Here is a 500-nt window from a genome sequence, read left to right as displayed (position 1 = left end):
ATGTATGTATGTATATATATGCATAGATACATCTGATCGAAAAGCATCCGATTTGTGGCTTAAGATTAAGACCGTATTATTTAAATTGATGAAACTTTGCCAAGCGGCCTCTCCACTCCCCGCATTTCTTGAGGTCCTTTTTTGAAATCATCTTGAGTTGCCTGGTCGCGTTTCCCTTTCTCTGCGCCGCTCCAGAGGATCAAACTATCAACAGGGAATATTACCTGGTTCTTTGTCACCTTTTGGATGCAATGTGTCGCAATAGCTTTGAGTGCTGTGGGCAACGTCAAACTGCCGCCATCGTTATCACAACGCCCCCGCCCAAAATCATGAAGAGAAAGGCAACTAAATATGATGTCAAGAGAGGACTTCGATTTTTTCCCCCAAAAATGGAAAGAGAGTCGTGGGGTTTTCTTTCAAAGGGATAAAAGGTTCCTCAGTTTGAAGTGTATGGGTTTTCTCTTATAGCCTAAGGCAGGATGCTCTTCGATCAGACCTTT

Source organism: Penaeus monodon, chromosome 29, assembly GCF_015228065.2.
Source record: "Penaeus monodon isolate SGIC_2016 chromosome 29, NSTDA_Pmon_1, whole genome shotgun sequence".
Classification (NCBI taxonomy): Eukaryota; Metazoa; Arthropoda; class Malacostraca; order Decapoda; family Penaeidae; genus Penaeus; species Penaeus monodon.
The sequence above is the reverse complement of the archived record's forward strand: the minus strand, read 5'-3'. Positions refer to the sequence as shown.